Source organism: Castor canadensis, chromosome 11 (assembly GCF_047511655.1).
Source record: "Castor canadensis chromosome 11, mCasCan1.hap1v2, whole genome shotgun sequence".
In the NCBI taxonomy this organism is placed as follows: domain Eukaryota; kingdom Metazoa; phylum Chordata; class Mammalia; order Rodentia; family Castoridae; genus Castor; species Castor canadensis.
Window position 1 is genome coordinate 30,453,760 of NC_133396.1, and position 21,102 is coordinate 30,474,861.

The window sequence follows — 21,102 nt, forward strand, 5'->3', positions numbered from 1 at the left end:
GAGCTCCAAACCAAGGGTCAGATTCAGCCATTCACCACGTGAGTGATTTATCTCAGACTTTCACCCCTAGTCAGCTCTAGCTAGCTTCACAGGAAGCCGGCAAGCCACCCAGATGATCATTGTTCACCTATGAAATCATGAGGTATACAGGTTGATTTGCTCTTACCTGAACAGCTTGGGTCCAGAAATACTTCAAGTTTTCTGCTATGTATTTTTTGGATTGTGGAATAATTGCATACATGTAATGAGATATCTGGAGAACGGTATTTGAATCTAAAAATGAAAATTCACTTATGTTTCATATACACATAGCCTGAAGATAACTTTGTATGATATTTTTAGTACCCCTGAGTTTTGACTGTGACCAGTAGCAGGAGATCAGGTGTGAAATATTTCACTTGTAATATACCAGCACTCAAAGGTTTTTAGATTTTTGTAGCATTTTGGATTTGGGATTTTTGGGATTAGGAATATTCAACCTGTATAAAAATAATTATTTATTTTTAAGCCACTAAATTCTGGACATATTTGTTACAGAGTATGAAATAAAATAAATTTGGGCTTAGTAAGGAGACATTTTAGTAAAAAGAATTATTGTGCGGGTGACTCTGGGACTATCAGATTTTTAGGTATCTCAAGTCTTAGGTAAAGGGACTTTCATTTATATACAGGAATAAACACAGCTACCAAAATCTGAGTGTCAGGAATTGAGGAAAGTGTCATAATTGAATAGATGGTTAGAGTATACTCTTCCCTGAGGGTAGAATGCTTTCTAGGAGAAGCTCCGAAGAAGGTACTGTGTGCAGAACAGGATGGGATGATAAATTTCAGGGACCTAGAAGAGGAGAGGGTCATACCTAAGTTTGGTCAATAAGCATTTTGATCAGTGGGGACAAGCAGTTCAGTTAGTCATTTGTGAATCAAAGAATGGGGCTGTGGATGATCTGTGTCTGGTCTTCTTGTCATAAAAACAGTATGTGTGGCAGGGGGTCCACAATCTTGTCTGGTTCTTTACAAAAGGGTGGGAGATTTCTTTAACTGTTGTTTTTCAGGAGTGCAGAACTAGAGAAAATTCAGCATTATCAGCAGTGATATAAATGAAAATAACTGCCAACCTAGAATTCTATATCCAATAAAAATGTCCTTCAAAAATAAGAGTAAAATGCAGACATTTTAAAGAGAAATAAAGTTGTGAGAATTTATTGCAGTAGGCTTACCAGACAGAATGCTTAAAGAAAGTCATTAGGCTGAGTAGAAACAGTACCAGATGGATACACTACTTTACAGGAAGGAACAAAGGATGCAGGGAATGGTAAATAAAAATACTATGTTGAGTAATGAAGCCTATGGGGTTGGGGCTGCCTAGAGTGGGAGTGTGTTAATTAGCTTGCTTGTGCAATCATCCCACAGTATACACATACATCAAAAATCACCTTGTTCACTATAAATTTATAAAATTTTTATTTGCTAATTATACCTGGATAAAGCTAGGGGGAGAAAGAAAAATTCTGTGATAATAAAAATGTCATAATATTTTGTGTTGGTTATATAATGTATATGTAACATCTCTCAACTTGTGTTGAATTATACAAAGAATATCTATGTATTTATAGATATTTTAGTTTATAACTCTCTGCACTACTACCCTGCCAACATTTACATCTGTCAGATTGTCACCTTTTGCCAATCTGATGGGTTTATAATGTGATTTATTTTGCTATTATTTGCTGGATTACTGGTGTATTTTAGCATTGTTTTACATAGTTATAGGTGTCTTGGATTTCTTTTATTGTGAAGATCATAAGATTTTAGCTCAATCAAAAAATTAAAAATGAAGCTAAACTCCCACTTCATATATTAAAAAAACTAACAAATGATAAAAGAAAAAATTATAGAGTTTTAGAAAATATTTTCATGACCTTAGTGCAGGAAAAGATTTATTAATGAAGATACAAAAAGCAGTAATCATAAAGGGAGTGACAATAAGTTTGTTTTCCTTAGTTAAGAACTTCTAGTCCTGATAGCATAAAAAGAAGGCAAGGCACAGAGTATTTACTTTATATGATGAACTAAATAAGTCAATAATAAGAAAATGATATGTCAGTGTACTACAACTAGGGCAAGGATCTTCACAATAAAAGAAAACCAAGATACCTATAAATATGTAAAACAATCCTAAAATGTACCAGTAATCCAGCACATAATAGCAAAATAAATCACATTATAAACTCATCAGATTGACAAAAGGTGACAATCTGACAGATGTAAATGTTGGCAGGTGGTAGTGCAGAGAGTTATAAACTAGCAACAACTTTGGAGCTACTTGGACTTACCTGCTAACGTTGAAGATTTGCATGCCTTATAATTACGTATTTCTTCTCTTTTTAGGTATTCATTCCAATAAGACTCTTGTATGAGTCTCATCACAATATTCATTATTATGAAATTATGGAATTCCATAATTCATAAATATTTATCATTTATGGACATTCATATTAAAATGTCCATCAATAGTAAGATAGATAAATGAATGATGATCTATTTATAGTATGGGAAGTTACAAAAAAGACATTATATGGAATCAGTATGAATAAGACTCAGAAAGAATGTAGAAAGGAACAAGAATGAAAATAGTAATAAATTATTCTATTTATACAAAATAAGAGACAAAGTAAACTATAGTGTTTACACATGTAACTAGATGTTGAAAGTTATGGTGAAAAACAAATGACTGTAACAAGAGTCAAGGCAATGCTTACTTTTAGGAGAATAGAAGGTGGTGTGTTCTAGGCACCCAGAGGTCTCCTAGGATTTTATGTATACTTTTCTTTATATATTTTTTTAAAAATTTAAAAAATAAACATGTGCAGATTATTACATTTATAAACTCTAAGACTGTTCATTTTTCAGGACAAATAGATGTGTTATATTTCCAAACTTATTGGGGGCTGGTTAATGTCTTCATATTAGCGTTAGAGAGTAACTGTCTTGAAACAGAAGTTAAATGTTGTCTGTGGACCCACTGACAGCAGAACCAATTGGGACATGGAATGTGTTTAAAACGTGGTTCTCAAAATAGTAGTCTAGGCACAATCCGTTAGAAATTTTGAGGATATAATTCAGAAATTTCCATTTTAAACAAACTCTCCTGCTAACTTTTATGCCCAATAACATTAAAGAAATTGTATCCAACTTAATTTTCTAGGAACTCATAATTTATCTTTTTAATATTATATACATTAATATTCAATCTTTGGTGACAAAGTAGCAATCACTTCCTTAAAATGATGTATTTTATGTATTATATTCTAGTTCGTAAACAAAAACAAAATTTGATCTTACACAATTTTACAACTGAACTTCCTTTTTTAAAGTTCCCAGAGCACTAGCTGCAGCACTGACATATATGTTGTCACTGTTGCAAGGGATATTAGCCATGAGTCAATCCAAGGTTCCTCATTTGATAGGTGAGAAAGCAAAAGCCCAGAGAGGATTTGGAAAATTTACATATATTTCACATATAAACAAAGACTTATTTGCTATAGTGTACAAAGATTTAGTGTCTACTCCCACAACAAAATTCAATTGTCTCATCTAAGGCAATGATTTTCTTTTTAAATCATTTCCATTTTATTTATCTTGTTTTATTTTTGGTGGTACTGGGATTTGAACTCAGAGTTGCTAGGTAGACATGCTTGAGTCATACCTACAGCTCTTTTTAATTCTTAAGTCTCTACAAAATCTAGAAGGTAATGTGTAACTATGAAGTTACAGTTTTTGTGTGAGATTTTGTGAGAAAACTGTGATTTGATTTTAAAGGTATTTAAGTTTAATTCATTGATTGATAATCTTTTATTTGATTATACTATATATATATATATATATACTATATACTGTAATAAGATGCATTTCACTATGCTTTATTTCTATTTCAATTCATTCTACAAAAGATGATGTCAGTTTACAGAAAACAATATAAATAGAATAACAAGATTTTAAAGATAGATGAGACTATTGTGGCTCAGTTTTATTGCTAATTTCCGGGCTTCTAACTAGTCAGAGTGAAGAGAAGGAAACAGAATGTGTTAAAAAGTGGTTTTGTATTTTATTATTTCTCCAAGACTGAGACTTTTTCAAAACTCTACAATATAATTTCTTTTCAACAAACTCTAAAATTTTTTAATTATTTATTTATTATTTTTGGAGTAGAGGGGATTGAACTAGGGATTGAACTCAGGACTTTGTGCTTGCTAGGCAAGAGTTCTACCATCTGAGCCACAATCCCAAATCCTTTTCTTCAGCTTGTTTATCAGAGAGGGTCTAGTGGTTTTGTCTGGACTGACCTTGGATGTACATCCTCCTACCCCTGCCTACAGAGTAACTGAGCACCAGATATGCCCCAACACAACAAGCTTGTTTTTGACACAGGGTCTTGCTAATTTTCACCCAGACTGGCTCATACTTGCATCCTCCTGTGTCCATCTCCTCATTATAGGGATTTTGTAACTCCCATTCAGTGGGACAAGTGTTCTTGTCAGGGACAATAACAACCTCCTAGACACTAAGACCAAAAGGCAAGCTCTCTTACCCTACTTAAATTCTGGGCAGTAGTCAATATATTTGGCTACTCCCTCCTTCTCCAAACACTTTCTTATCAGTGTTTTAATGGTAAATCTTATGCTAGTTAATTATATCTGTTAGCATGCTAGGACATGATTCCATGGAATAGAATTGATCAGAGAAGGCCGGATATTGCTGGGAAGGTTTTTGCTTTAGTTTTTTTGTGTTTTGTTTTCTTTTTTACATGAGATTAACATTTAAATCAATAGATTGTGAATAAAGCAGATTATCTGCCATAAAGTGGGTGGGCTTCTTCCAAGCAGTTGAAGGTTTTAAGAGGAAAAGATCCTGACCTTCCCAAAAAACAGGTAATTCTACTAGCATGCTGCCTTTGGGTTGGAGCTGTAACATTAATTCTTCCTTGGGTTTCTAGCTTTCTGGCCTATCTTGCAGATGTTGGCCTTAGCAGCCTCCATATTCACATGAACCAGTTCTTAAAAACAAACAAACAAATAAACAAAAACCCTCTCTCTCTCTCTCTCTCTCTCTCTCTCTCTCCCTCCCTCTTTCTCATACACCATTGGTTCCTTCTTTTTTAAGAGTCATCTATACCACACATTCCTTACACTGTGGGCCACAGCCATTCAGTTTGTTGACTCCTCTTCCTCAGTCTGGCCTCTGAAAGTTAGTGTGCCCAGGACTTGGTCCTGAGATATCCTCACTGTCTATACATTCCCTCCAGATACCTCTGGCTCTTTGCATTGTTGAAAAACCATATCAACACTAATCATTCACACATCTTCATCCCTTATCTTTTTCTAGAACTGTCAGTGGACAAGTCCACTCATAGATCCAGTAGGTTTTGCAAATCAAACTCTTGATTTCAAACTCCAGACCCACTTTTCACCCAGTATTTCTCAGTAAATGGAAACACCATTCTCTTATTACCTTATCAAATTTCTAACATTCAATCCATTAACTAGTTTGGAAAACTCTCCATGGAATCATTTTCCAAATCTGTTTACCTTTCTGCAAACCACATGGATTATTCCTTAGCCTCCTAATTATCTGTCTCACTTTCCAAAATTCAGGTTGAACATCCATAATCTTTTTTTGTAGTGAAAAACAATAGCAAAGTTTATTAATAAAGAAATTTACTATAACAGGATAAAAGTATGGAGAAATGGGGGAAAAAAAGGGACAAACATTTCCTGTTCTCCATGCAGTAAACAGGAGTAGAGATTCCTGAACATCCATAATCTTAAAATCAAAAACTGAAGTGCTCAAAAAGCTAAAATATTTTGAGCATCAATTTAACATCACAGGTAGAAAATTCCACACTTCATTAATGGGTAGCAGTCAAAATTCAGATACATAGAAAATATCATATAAAATTACCTTCAGGCTACGTGTATAAGACATACATGAAACATGAGTGAATTTTATATTTAAATGTGTGTCCCATCATGAAGACACTACATTATGTATGTGCAAATATTCCAAAGTCTGAAAAAAATCTATAACACTATAAGTCCCAAACATTTCAGATAAGGGGTACTCAATTTGTATTCATTCTGCATGCAAAGCAAGCTGTATAATCATGTTCAATGATAACTCTAATTGTTACTCCCTAGTTAAAAGCATTTAATGACTTACAACTTTAAAATTAAAATCAAGCTTCAGCCTAGCTCTTTGACCTTTTTTCTTCCCAGTTTCTACATCGTCTGTTATGTTCCAGCTTTCCAGGCCCCCTTTGCCTATTTTTAGCACACCACATTTGCTCCTATCTATGTTCTTTGTTGACCCTGTTCCCTTCTTCTGGAATTCTTATCTGCGGGATCTTCATACCCTTCAACCTCTCTCCAGACAGTAAGCTAAACACTGCAGAGATATCTTTCTTGTCTATCCAATCTTTCATAATCACCCTACAATGTCACTGTTTGGATTCTTGGCACACCACTTAACACTCTACTGGCCTTTTCCCTTTTACTTAATGTTTATTTTATACTTTCCTTTTCCCCCACTGAATGTGAGTTCATGAGTATATACTTTGTTCAGTTGTTTTACAGTAATGTCTCAGTTACCCAGAACTGTATCTAGCGTAGATCAAATAGTCAATAAAGAATGGGTGTAGTAAAAAGACTGGAAGCATATGTGGCACAATATTAACAGCTATTAATTCAGAATGATGGAAATACAAGTATTTGTCATATTATCCTTTTCACTTCAGTATTTTAGTGTAACTCAAAATGCATAGAGATAGAAATAGAGATACAATTTGAGGAATCATCTAAAAGTAGTGGCTGGTCATGTTCTAGAACTAGTAAACCAGAGTTTACCAAAGTGTAAACTCACTGCAAGGAGATTTATGCCTGAATGTTAGTGATACTCTGTGGAGTCTGGGATTTAAACATAGGAATTGGAGCTTTCATTTTTTTCATCTAAAGATAGTGGTGCATTTTCTACAGTCCTCTAGACTCTGAGGAGTCATTTGCCTGCCTTTTCAGTTCTCCGTAATGTCGAATGAAAGGTAAGTGAGGCCATGAGGGGTCAGATTGAATATGGTGAGGTTATTCTGTTGGAGAAACAGCCCAGCCTAGTCTAGCAATGTCCTAGGGCCAGGAGACATAGCTGGCCTCTTCTACCAGTTTGTAAGGCACTTATGCATGCATGCTCGTGTGTGTTTGTGTGTGTGTGTGTGTGTGTGCATGTGTGTGTGTGTCTAGTTTCTTCATTTGCAAAAATGAGAGAGTTCAATAAAATGATCTAAATAATTTCAGTTTTGGTTTTCCCACAACATTTCTAGAATTTCATTTAAGAATAACTAGTTCTTCAGCCAAAAATTTCAAACTTCATAAATTGTATCAACACTGGAATTTCTTTGTAATCCAGACATTTGCTGTTGAGAATGGGTTAGGTCCTTGGATCCACATTCTCAGGAGCTTTCTAGAGATGGAAACTTGAATCTTCACTTTAACACAATCCGCAGGAGATACCTATGCACATGAAGAGGCAAAAAGTATTGTGTGGCAGCACCTTCTAAAGGTTTCTTCATTAGATGACTTTGCTAGTCACACCTGCTTAGCAGACAACTGCAGACTTTCAGGGCAATGATATTTAAATCTGAGTCAACTTTAAAAACACCTCTTGTATAAACATAATTTTGCTACATCTTCACAACAATCCTGGTAGGTGTTAAGTGACTCTTACAGTCACCAATTTACAGATGAGAAAACTGATATTCAGATGAAATAATGTAGCCAAATGATAGATAATGACAGAGCTTATGCATCTGGGAGCATACATCATCTTCAATACCCCCGGTAGGATGAAAGTATCTGGCAAAAATCCTTCCCTTCCCCAACCAGAACAGATTACACTATGTCAGCGAGGTGTGCAGGGGTTGCTGCTCAACATTGAATTTTTAACTTCCCACAGGTACTGAAAAATAAATCACATCCTCCAAGCCATTCGGAGTCAAGCTAGAAATCCAATTATCACCTCACTACCTGACATTGTGAATCTCAACCAAATCTCAGCAACTGAAAACCTTACAGGCATTCAGTCCACTGAGCTTATGAACTTCCTCTTATGAACTTCCTCTCAGATTCTCAGAGCTCTGCTAGAATGTCCGGGGGACAGACCTGAGTTCAAATTCTGACCCCAGATCTTTCTGACTAGATGTGATACATGGGTAAATTGTTCAGCCTCATTGGGCATCATATTCCACCTTTGTAAGATATTGTTACCTGTCTGTAAAGATGGTGGTTAGAATTGGGGACTACTGGTACATACTCATTAGTTCCCATTAGATCATAATGGTAGCTGTTATCATTCACCTCTCTAAGAAAGTTTTTCTCATCTGTCAAATTGATGGAATTGAATAAACAACCTCTGAAGTCATTCCATGTCCAAAATTTGAAAAGTTTCACTTTTTTATGTGTACACTACATGCTCTACCCTTATTTTCAGAGCTCACCTTTATTTTTAGCAACAAAAAAATCAGATGACTGAAATATGAGACTGTTTCATGATTGAATAGCACTTGAGAGACTCAGACTGGAGAAGTTATTATATTTTGATTTGAATACTATAAATTCAATGAGATGGGCCTTGCCAAGAAATGAAATATGTCCTTGAAATCACTGGTGTTTTAAAATTGCTTTTTCCAAATAGGAAGAATGAATAGCAATAGACATTGGCCTTACCCTAAAGATCACAAAAATTAAAAAAGTTAGAGTAGCAATGATATGTTTTATACCCTGTAGCATCTGGCCTCCCAGAAAACAGAGCAGCCAATTTGTGGTATGTCCCAGATGGACTCCTCACGTGTTAGCTCTACAAGAAAAAGATGGCTACTTACTTACTGTCTTACTTAGATATAGACCTCTCCTTGAAGACATATGAACACTTCATTCTTAAAAGGAAAGAATAGAAAAAGAATTTTAAAATAATCCTTCAGCATGGAAGCTTAGCCACTTCCTTACTGCAATAACAAGAGGGTTGTGCCTCTTCACCTTCAGCCCCACTCAATGTCATTGCTAGTAAAGACACTTTCACGTGGGCCCTTAAAGATTTAAATTTCCTCTTTTGGGATTTCTATTATTGTTATGATGGTGAGCCAATTGACACTAAAGGATGAATTGAAATAGCACTTAGAACATTTCTTATTCTTTGGAACTTAGAGGAGAATTTCAGATTCTTTCCTTTCAACATCTTATGTGCTGTTTGACAATGACAATAAACAAAAGATTTATTCTTTTGGAAAAATAACAACCAGAAGAAGTGATTTTATTTCCTGACTGGATATTTGACTCACTTTCTCTTGGAAGTTTCTGCATACTGTATTGTCTGTTGTTTAATATTTGGCAAAAGATCAAAAATGAGTTTAAAAAAGAACTCAAAAACAAAGTTCTTTCAACTTCCTGGGTACATACTGAAGTACTGCAGTACTGAAGTTCTCCCTGGTACTGAAGATGTTCTGCAAACAGGAGAACAGATACCAGTGTAATCCCATCACCACATATGATTGATGTATTTTTGATAGAAAAAGAAATATAGAATTTTCAAACCTGTTGAAATCACCATAAGAAGAGGACTAAGGTAGAAAGGAGAAAAATAGAAGGGATGAACCAATTCAGGATATAATGCATATATATGTGAAAATGTCACAATGAAATTCCCTGTATGACTATCTTAGACAAGCAAAAATGTCTTTTTTTAAAAACAGAGAACAGGAAGGTAAAATATTTCTTGTCTATAGATTGGCACCAGTGGGAAGGTGGAGGATGTAGGGAAAAGGTGTAGGAGGGTGAAATTTTTTAAAAAATAGTTTGTCTTCAAGAAACAAAGAAATTCATTGTTTCTTCTTTCTGAACTAGCTAACTACATGAAGTGCAAAATGAATCAGAAAGGGATTTCAGGGCCAACTCTGTTTTTGTCATTTACTCTTTCCTTCTAGCGCCACTTATTAAGTTCCCACTCCATGAAAGTTTTGAGGTTGGAATTGGAAATAGAAAAAGTAAAACAAACAAAAAGAAAAATCAGAACAACAACAACAACAAAAAAGCCCCACTTTTCCTAGTTGTATGTGGAGAGCAGATCATGAGAACCCTATGAGAACTTGACATAGCACAGTTGTACTCAGTCTACAGGCTGAGTTTGGCACTGCCCCAGCCACAGAAGAGAACAAGAGGCAGAATGCAGCACAGCTGCTTTTCCTAAGTTGTTTATGTTCAGAGAAGCAGGAACACAGGTTTCTCCTGTTACAATGTCATGCATCTCCCTGAGAACTGTTGCTCCATCTCCTCGTTTACCACTGGATATAAAAGACTCTCGGAAGGAGGACACAGAGTTTTTTTGTTGGGGATTTTTGATTGGCTGCTGTTGACACTGCTGCTGGATGTATGTCTCCACCAGAGCAGCTTTCTGCACTGAGAACTTTATACATGAGCTTTAGAAAATCTAAGCTAGAGAAAGCTAAAGAGAACATGAGACAGTGCAAATCTAAGGACCGAGACTTTAAGAGTTATGCTAATGCAGTTTTTAGACGTGGCTGCTGTTTTTTGTCTGCAAATCTGAGCACTGAGACTTTAAAAGAGAACATGGGACAGTGCAAGTCTGAGGGCCAAGACTTCAAGAAAGCTAAAGAGAAAACATTGGACAGTGTGAATCTAAAGAAAGAGACATTAAAGAATAGAAAAGAAGCAAGGTTTAAAAGAATTGTGAAAGAGTAAGGCCATAAAGAATAGAGAAGAAAAGCAATGAGGCTGTCATGTGTCTCCATCTGAGCACCCAGCACACCTGGCCCCAACTTTCTGCATGTCTTTCTTCTATCATTTGTCCTTTCTACATCTCCAGTCACCCCTAGATAGGTGAAGGAGGAACAGAGTGTGAGAAAGCTTTCTACAGTTATAGGGCAATTCAACTATACTGGGGAGAAAAACACTATGAATCAAAACAAGACAATGCAAAATTTGTTTAAGTAGAAATATACATGAAATATTTTGGAAGTACTGAAAAATAATTATACCTTGAGGGTGAGGGGAGCACTCAAGAGAATCTTCATATAAGAGGTATATTTTATCCTTCAGATTCTTGGGCCCTTTTGGTCTAAGATTGACTATAGAGACGTGAGAGCATTTTGTCCTATTCATCAATGCAACCAGTTCAATGACAATTTCTTGGGCATCTGCCTGTAATCTTCAAGTAAGAGTTATTGTTATCTCATAAGGTAGGGGTAGTGAGGAGATATTTGTATGTCCAAAATAAGCTGTGAAGTCAGAATTTGTTTCTCACCAAAATTTCAATAGGCCCAAATTCCTTGATGCTGTGTCTCTAGTATTAACACAGAAAAGTTAACCTTAGATTGCCTTACGTCCTTTTTAGAGGGTCCATATAGTCAAAACTCTTCACATAATGAAACAAAGATGTTATTTGCCACTTTCATCGTGTGGCCATTTACTCCCATGGTGCAGAGGCAATGACGGGTAAACTGCTGTCACCCTCATATAAATGAAGCAAGGTGAGGAGACAAAAACTGGACTAGAAGCTATATTCTTCACAGTCACACATTCACAAGGGGGGAAAAATGCCAGTTTTACTTAAGAAGGTTCACAGTAAAGCAGTATATGTTGTTAATTTTATTAAGTCTTGACCTTTAAGTCCATGTATTTTTAATAACCTGTGTGACAAAATAGGAAGTGCATAAAGCACTTCTTTATTGTCCAAATAAAATAATGCCCTTGAGGAACAGGGCTTATGAAATTACTGAGCTGTAAACTGAAGTACCCACCACTTTTATTTGAAAGAGTGACCAACAAAGATTATTCAGACCTGGGATTTTTGCAGATATTTTCTCAAAAACTGAATGAAGTGAACCTATCTTGTCAAGGAAAACAATTGCCATTATTTATTGCAATGATATAATTTGAGGTTTCAAGGGAATATTAAAACTTTAGAAAACTTGTATCTGCCACCATGGGCTTGAGAGCTTTCCAAAAGCTAAAACTTCTCTAATGACATCCATAGTGACATTAACTGTGATTTTTAAAAATATATTTAGAAGACTTGCATACCTTAAGTATGTGAGGAAATAAATGTTCTCCAAATGACCCATGTATAATGCTACAAAATTTGTGTCTAAGCTCCACTCTGAGTAAAAGATAGACTAATGGATTTTAAATATAAGAAATTAATTTATGTGGCTTTAGATTCCACATTTTAAATAATCTTTGAGAAACTACTGTATGTTCAAGTTGGGGATAGGATTAAAAAGTATCCACAATTATATAGAAAGGCTATGAAAATATTCCTCCCTTTTCCACCTACATGTCTTATGAGGTGAATTTTTTTTTCATTTAGCTCAAGCAGAATGACATATTCTAACTAACTAATGTAAATGCAATTATAATACAAATTTTTTCCTCTAGCCAGATATTAAAGATTTGAACAATTAAAAGAATGAAATACTTATTAAAATTAAGAAATTATAGTTATTTCCCATGAAAATAATTTGTATACTATGGACTTATTATTTATTATCAAATGGAATTACTAATTTTCTTATGTCACCAGCTTAATTCTAATAGTAGAAAGTTTTATAGATTTGTTTCTCATAAACAAAAGTTCTTTGAATTCCTTGATAACTTTTAAGAGTACAAGGGAGTCCTGAAGCCAAAAAGTTTAAGAGCTGTTGCTCTTTCAAATATAAAACAGCACAATAATGCTAGATTAACTAAAACACTGTGTTATTGATGTAAGAACACTTAAGCGTGACAATGAAGGTAACAGAGTCCAGAAATAGACTCATATAAATGATAATTAAATACTATGATAAAGAGTTGCATTTTAAATTAGAAAAATATATATCAGGCAGGGTCTTGACAGGAAACAGATGGTACTGCCAAATGAGGTAATTGAAGAAATTTTATTTAAAGAGATTATTTTCAAGGGTATGAATGGGGTTAAGGAGATTTAGAAGGAATAGAGAAAGCATCAGTTTGTTTGAAACATTGACATCCTTTACTATTCTGGTCTGAAGTGTCAAAGGGAGAGGTGCATACACACTGGGGATAGAACCATTTGTCTAGTAGCTGTAGGAGAGCCTTTCCAGATGGTAGTATGGCCTCCAGAAATGAACGAGCCATTGTCAATCAGCATCTCCTCTCCCCACCTCCTGGGAGAGAGTCAAGGAATAGTGGAACCTCACTCTTCTCCCATTCTTTTCTGATGTCTTGCTGGTGCCTCCTGTTGGCCAGAAACAATTGAAAGCCAGATCACTTCAGGGTATAAAAAATCAAAAATGGTTGAAAGAGGATCTGGAGGAATGAGGAGAAGATATCCATTTCTGTCTACCTCTTTCACTTCTTAGCATATCATTTTACTCTTAACTTAGCCCATTTAGGCCTGAATCACCCTTCCATTCAGTGATGGAATGCAGCTGTGCATTGTTAATTTGGTGATTCAGTGTATTGGATAACATCCAGTACACTACGAGCAATTTAGATGTCAGAGCACTATAGTCTCCTCTGTCTTCCCTCCAGAGAAAGCTTTGATGTCAAACTGCAGGATACACCTGTGATCTATGCTGTTATGGATGACATGTTTTGTGCCTCCCCCCACCTCCCCCACCTTGCAATTCATATGTTGCAACTCTAAACCCCACAATTAGGAGGTGAGGTCTTTGAGAGGTAATTAAACTATGAAAATGAAGCCTCCGTGATGGAATTAGTGTCCTCATAAGAAAAGAGAAGGATACAATAAGCAAGAGGACACTCACCAAGAACTTGACCACACTAGCACCCTGATCTTAGACACCCAGCCTTAAGAATTATGAGAACAAAACATTTGTTATTTGAACTAGCCACTCTATTCTTAAAACATAAGATAAAAGAACAAATCAAGTGACCAAAACAGAGCCCCTCATTTGACAAAAAAAAACTAATTTCCTTGAGAAAGAGAACTTTAAAGTTAATAAAAAGCATTAATTTCCTCTGTGATGACTCAAGCTACCTTTCTGCTCACTCAGGCTAAAATCATTTTTCTTAGTCTGTCAAACAACAGTTTGATAGATTCATCTATTTAATTTCTAGGGGCTCTATGACCTATTTTCTATTTGCTAAGAACTCTGCAGGTAGAAACACTGCAAGTCAGGTAAATACTGCCTTCTTCCTGTCTTGGATGGTTGCACACCACCATTTCTTTGGTCTCTATCATTCAAGAATTTGGTTATTTCTCATAGAAAACGACAAAGAGTAAATCTATTTTAGCATGTCCTATTGCCATCTGCTAATTACAGAAGACAACTACATGGAAATTTTTCAGCATGCAGGATGTCTACTGTTCTCTTCTTTGATCTAGGCAAGTTAATTTATATGTCATGGGCATAGCTGATATTCTAATTGTCCTTCCAGGAAAAACCTGAAGATACTCTTCATCCATCTCCAGGGCTAGATCATATTTCTCTTGAATTTCAAGTCTTTCATGTCTTACCATTGTTCTGTGAAGGTAATTTTTTAAAAAATCTGCATATTTTAAAAATTGTCTCATTGTTTTAGCTTTTAACTAATATGTACCTGTATTTAGTTTAATTTATACTTATCTTGCTTTGTGTTCACAAAACTGAATGTTGGGCACAATTTTTTTTCTATTTTAGGAAATATAATAAATCATTATCTCTTCATTTACTGCAGAATAACAGATCTATCCCTTTTCTTTCTTTTTTTAATTATTCATTTATTCACGTGTGTACATTGTTTGGGTCATTTCTCCCCCTGCTCCCCTCCCCCCTCCACTTCCAGGCAGAACCTGTTCTGCCCTTATCTTTAATTTTATTGAAGAAAAGACATAAGCATAATAAGGAAGACAAAGCATTTTTGCTAGTTGAATTAAGGGTAGCTATACAGAAAGATTCCTAGCATCACTTTCATGTACAAATGTGTTACAACCCATGTTGATTCATCTCTAACTGATCTTTACACTGGTTCCTGATCCCCTATCTCATGTTAACCTCTGTTGCTTTAAGGTTTCTGTATTAGTTCCTCTGGAGTGGAACTAATCAAACATTTTCATGTTTTGGGTTTTCTACCTATTCCTACATCTCCCATATGTGCTCTCCCCTTGTCATGTGATCCAAGTCCAACCACATGCTGTATTTGCCCTAGATCTAAAGTCCGCATATGAGGGAGAACATACAATTTTTGGTCTTCTGAGCCTGGCTAACCTCGCTCAGAATGATGTTCTCCAGTTCCATCCATTTACCTGTGGATATAATCAAAGAAGTGCAACACAGTTTACTCCAGAGGCACCTGTACACCCATGTTTATTGCAGCGCTATTCACAATAGCCGAGTTATGGAAACAACCAAGATGCTCCACTACTGACAAATGGATCAAGAAAATGTGGTACTTGTACACAATGGAATTTTACTCAGCCATGAAGAAGAATGAATTCTTGCTCCTTTCTTTCTGTAAGTCCAATTATAGGTATGTTCGACCATTTCACTATGTTCTGCATATCTATTATATTCTTGTGATAGTTTCTACTCTTTAGTTTTTGCCTAGCTTCAATCTAGAGGGTTACCTTCTACATCCTTTTCCAAACTGTCTATTCTATTATTAAACCCATCTTTTGTATACTTAATTGTATTTCTTTTATTTTTCACTTCCAGAATCCATATTGAGTTATTAATATAGATTTAAGTTATCTTCTGACTTTGCAAATTTTTCATTTAGTTTTTGTCCATATCAATCATAGTTATTAAAATCTGTTTTAATAACTGATACCACCAACATCTGAATTTCCTATGGACTGATTACTATTTTCTGTTTTTTCTTCTATATATATTTTCAGTTAATTCTTGTCTTTTACATGCCTGTTAAGTTTTTTTGTTTCCTATTCATTACATGCTCTGCATGAAAAATAAAAGAAACAGTTGAATCTTCCACTTCCTCCAGAGAGCATTTATTTTTACTAATGATAGACAATCAGGATAGAAATCAATTATATTAATATAACAAGATTAAATTGAATCAGAGGCAGGTCTTATTCATTGCAATGTTTGGTCCATTTTTTACTTATTTTTACTTTCAACAATGGCCTTTACAGGAGTATCAGTTAAAAACTTCATGTGTTTACCTTGAGTCCTTGATGGGACCTAAAATCCATGTTTTGTCTTCCTGGCCCCATGACACTGATTAATGCCTGCTTAGTTTCTCATTCTTTTAGTTGTGGCTTCCTACTGAAAATTTCAATCTCTCAGAGCACAGCTTTAGAATTTTGTCAAGAGTGCAAAGGAGAAAATGGAACCAAATGTCGGGCACACCCCTTTGCATTTCTCTTTCCTCCCGTGTTTTGGTCCTTCAAATCCCAATTGCTTTAGTAACTTTCCAATGCCTTCATTCAGATTTCAAAAGCTATTTTACCCAATCTTTCCTCTTTGTTCTTAACTGGGAGATTAGTTAGACACAAGCCAGTCTTTCATACTTGGAAGTAGAAATTATACTCTCATGTTTTGATGGTTTGGTTTTATCTTGATTTCCAGATTAGAATTATTTACCAACAGAAGATTGAATACTTTACTGTTGAGATGTTCATTGCAATTCTAATCAAAGCTATTGCTTTACTGTGTTTTATTACTGTTTCTGGAAGCACCCTTTTTCTTTTTTTTTTAAGTCACCAGTTCTTGGAAATTTCAGGATTAAATATTTTGGATAATTTTTTTCATCATTTGTTCTGTTCACTCAAAAGACTTTTTAATCAGAAGCCCCATATTCTTCAACATCAGGTCTGTATTTTTAACTAGTTCTTCATAATTTCTTCCATACCATTTTTATTGTTTTCTCTTTTTGAAATTCTCTTACCTAAATATGGGTTCACCCAGACTGATCTTTTGTTTTATGTTTCCTTTTCTATTTTGCATCTCTATTTTTTATCTTTTTTTCTAGGAGATTTCCTTAATTTTGTCTTTTAAGTTTTCTATTGAATTTTCATTGTGGTTATCATATTTTCAATTTGCATGGTATCTTTTTTGTTCTCTGAAAGAAACTTTTCACAGCATGCTTTTTCACATCATGGAAGAAGATTTTCATCTTTTTGTGGATATTGCATAACCTTTGATTTCCCTAAGTTTTGTTGTAGTTGTTTCTATTGGTTCTTGTCCTTCACATTAAAGACTTTCTTCACATAACTAATGGTGTGATTTTTGGCTGCCTAATTATATTGAATAATCTGACAACAAAAATATCTTTGGAAGTTCTGTATAGATGAATAGGATGTGTTGTCATGGGATTTCACTATAGGGTGAACTTGGGATGTTTTTCTCTGGGTATGGTAAAAATCCTTAGAGAAAACCAGTTCTCTTCTTGAAGATCCTTGTGTTTAGTTTGATATTTTCATTCCCAATTGTGCTCAGATTTCTGTAGCCAAGAGAAGCTTTCTTTGAAATTTTCCAGAGGATAAGCCCTACTTTTCTGCTAGCGTGGATGAGATCCAATAATGAGGAAGGAATCTGGGAGTTAACTACCTAAAGAATCTTTCAAGAAGGAACTTTTTTTAAAAATTCACTACCCCTTTTAGAGGTGCTCAATGTCTTTGGTTTCTTTTGTGAGGTTTTGCTAGTGAGCTACATGAAATTCCACTTACTCAATTTCCTCAAGTTGGTTAACTCAGGCACTTGTTGTCTAGCTTCCACTGCTCTCATTCCTTGTCTTGTTCTTTGTGCCTGTGTATTGCTCTTCGTTTACAAGCCATCATTTTAAAGGAATTTCAGAATCAGCAAATAAAGGCATGCATCTTTAACTAGAGATCCTGGTTTCCTTTTAATAATACAGTAAGCCTGCCTTATTCATGGATTTATTACATGAGAGTTTGATCAACCATGGTCAATGGATAGATAGCTAGATAGATAGACAGGCAGACAGATAGATAAATAGAATATATTCAAAGAAATTTTAAAAACAAAAATTTTAAATTCTTGCACATGCATTTCACAGCTCAGTTGATGCAGAGGTTCTCAGGCAGTCCCATATTATCATCAGTTGTGTTTAAATCATCGTATGATCTCCTAAGCCTTTCCCTCCTAAATTTTGTGAAAATATGCCTCCTGTAAAGAAAATTATGTCCAAAAAGCAAGGTAAAAGTGAAAGTGCTTAATTGAAGTGATAAAGTGAAAATATCAGATTTGTTGAAAGACTGTATGTCTTTAGCAGTAACTGGGCAGCATTAAGGAAGAAAATGAATAGAGCATCCCCAGTGCAGTACTGAACAAAGGCATCTTAAGCATAGAGGCAGTGTCCTTGCAACCACATACCAAAGGATACCCAGAGGTCACTGTAAACCATTTTGTACTATTTTAAATCTGCATGTGTTATTTTTAACAGAAGACATATAAGTAAGTAAATATTTTAAAGTATAAATGTTAAAATACAAATGTGTAAACTTGTTGATCCAGCATATTTGACTGTGAGAATAAGAACTAACTTTTGAGTACCAAGAACATAGCTGGCATTAAAGAGGGGTTCTTGGGTATAAAACCTGAAAAGCTTCTGTGTTGGTTTTTTTAATTAACAAACATGCATGCATGAAATAATTAAATTAATAATAATAATAAAAAATATGTAAAGCATAAAAGTATATTTGGTACAAATAAAGGTAAATTATTGTTGGAAATGGAGAAGTATTACATTTTTAAAAGAGGTAAAAACACATTGGTATTTAAGTTCTCAAAAGACAAGCTTATATTTTGCTAGGGGTTATTATCCCACCAAAATGTCTATGTGTGTGTATAAAATGACTTTATATGGGTACACATCAAAACTCTTTCAACTTAAATAAAAATCAAGTTGATTAAGATCCATCCAGAACCCAAAGAATATAATATGTGAAAAAATTTAAGAGTTTATATGAGCTACAGAAGTTTCTATTATAAATTTAGTATTGGTCAAGGGTTAATTTCAAGGCCTCAAAACCCATACAAGAGTAAGGCCCCAATAAAGAATGCTCTGGAGGCTGGGTGTGGCAGCATATGCCTGTGATCACAGTCAACAAAAGATCAAAGCCTCAAGCCAAAGGCTCAGGATCCAACCTGAAAAATAACTGAGGTACAAAAGGGCTAGGGGCAGGGCTCAAGTGGTTGAGTGCCTGCCTAGCAACGGTGAGGCCCTGGGTACCCCGGAAACATCAAGGAAAATAGATGCTTTGTCAACTAATTGCCTTGGCCTTTTTTCCTTTCATTTTTCTATTTATGGACTCTTACTTACTATCAACATGTAGCAACAGTGTAATAGTGATGAAATACAAAGGAGTCAATCTCTAACATCAGATTTCTCAAATCTGTTCTAGAACTTCTTGTGTTACAACCAAAAACAAATGTAGAAATGACCAGCAGTATCCCACAACCCACACTTAATTAGTGGGTGACTCCTTGTGTTGTGTTGCTATGACCAAAATACCTGACAAAAAATTTACAGAATAAAAGATTTATTTAAAGCTAATGGTTTTAGAGAGTTCAGTTCATGGTCAGTTGGTTCTACTGATTCTGGGCCCATGGTGAAAATAGAACATTATGGCAGCCAGAGCTTATGGAGCAGGGATGTTTAACTCATGGAAACTAGAAAGCAAAGAAAAGAGAATACAGGAAGGGCCAGAGAAAGATACAGACTTCAAGGACATGTCTCTAATGATGCACTTCCTCTAACTAGCTCTGACTTCCCTCTTTTCACCACTCCCAATAATGACGTCATAGTATGAATCCATCAAGGAATTCATCCATTCATTACGTCAGAGCCCTCATGATCTCATCATCTTTGGAAACACTATCACAGACACACCCAAAGATGGGCTTTACTAATCTCCTAGGCAGTCCTTGATCCACTTTTGTTGACAATTAAGATCACACTTCTGTTTGCCCTCCTGCCTGATATTTCATTATTCATGGATGGCAGCCAATTGATTTGTCTGCAGTTTCCCCAAATACAGTCCTTCCTGCCTCAGCTCTGCAGCATGTAATAAATGTTTTTGGTATTCCTTACAATTGTTCCCTCCTTCACTCTTCAGGAATTTCTTTCCTTCTGTCTCTTCCTTAGAAGTTCTACGGTATAGGAGCTGCAGCTGCAGCTTAGGTTTACAGCAGCAATAAAACAATTCCAAATCTGCCTAGCAGTGTTGTTCAGGGGCTGGTTACACATCTAAATTACACAGTTCCTCAAGAAGATTTCCAATTTACTCAAGTCCCCTTAGCAACTGTGTTGCCTCTGATCTCTCTCTTTTTGGACTTCACCAAGGTTTTAACTAGTTCATACTACCTTTACATTTCTTAATGGGAAGCTTATCAAATGTTTGACACTCAGAATTCACATCTCACATATTCTTTCCATTTCTGAGAGGTAAATAGGAAAAGTTATGTAGAATGAAGAGGAGGCAGAGCAAGATGGTCTTGCTAGTATATAGCCCAGCTATACTGCTTACTAGCTATATCATTTTAGTAAGCCACTCAATCTCTAGAAGCCTCAGGTTATAAATACCCGCCTAGCAAAGTTTTAGTAGTAGACGAGTTAGCATATGCAAAATACTTAGAATAGTAGTGGCACACAGTCAGCAGTATTTAAATATTTATTTGTTTTATGAAGGAGAGACAGATTAAAGTTGTTCAAGTTCAAAAAGCTGGTAAGAAGCATCATGCATATTAACAGCTATATCTCTATTTGAATGGTTATTTATTTTTGAATACTTATATTTTAAGCTTTTATATCATGAAATGTTTAATCAACACCTGTACATCTAAGTGTTTAAGTTTACCATTCGTGCCCCTACTCCTCAATAAAAGCCATAGGGTAAAGTCCAAAACACATCAGTTTTTAACATTCTGGTGTGAATTGCCAAAATATTTCTCAGTTTCCTCTCCCACATAGAGAGCCATTTAAAATCTTGTAACATTGGGTAATGTTTGCTTTTTATATTAAACTATAGACTTTCAATTTTAATATCAAGTTTGTTATGGAGATAACTTTTTGTTTTATTTTTGGTTCTATCTTTGCTAATATT